The sequence below is a fragment of the Gavialis gangeticus genome, unplaced genomic scaffold (genome assembly GCF_001723915.1).
Source record: "Gavialis gangeticus isolate Ggan-Ray unplaced genomic scaffold, GavGan_comp1, whole genome shotgun sequence".
In the NCBI taxonomy this organism is placed as follows: Eukaryota; Metazoa; Chordata; order Crocodylia; family Gavialidae; genus Gavialis; species Gavialis gangeticus.
In genome coordinates this window covers 10,375,824-10,376,401 of record NW_017729024.1, presented here as the reverse complement: position 1 = coordinate 10,376,401, position 578 = coordinate 10,375,824, and positions in this window count along the sequence as shown.

The window sequence follows — 578 nt, the reverse complement described above, 5'->3', positions numbered from 1 at the left end:
CTATCTATTTAGCAGTTCCCAGTTAAAGTTTATCCGGTGACTATCGTTAAAGATGTCTTGCAGTCAAAAGGAGCGAAACCCTCAATTTTGTGGCGTGGGGGATTACTACTTCTTTAATTGGTTTTAAAATGATATTTTATATGCCACAAGAAAAGACGTGGAGTGCCTTCAGAGGTGAAAGAGCTCGCAGATATGACTTCATTTGTAGCTTCAGGGAGCAGTTTGCAGGCGTCTGGGAAAAAAAGCAAACTTGGAATTGTGTTTTCATTTAATTGAAAAAATAACTGCCAAGTTTCCAACTAGAAACAAGTGGGGGGAGGGGGGGATCCACTGGGCAGATTGGGAGGGCTGGCTTGGAGTGGAGGGGGGGGTCCTCACAATTGCAATTAAAGATAAAGTTCAGAGAATATTGCACGCTATTTAGGGGGGAAGATGGATTATGTCTGTGTGTGAGAGAGAAATAAAGCTCAGTAGCCGTATCTTCCCTTGAAGTTACCTTTGTTTACATGGCATGCAGTCTCCAACGCTGGCACTGATGAAGTAAAACATACCCACACTCCAAAAAAAAAAAAAAAAAA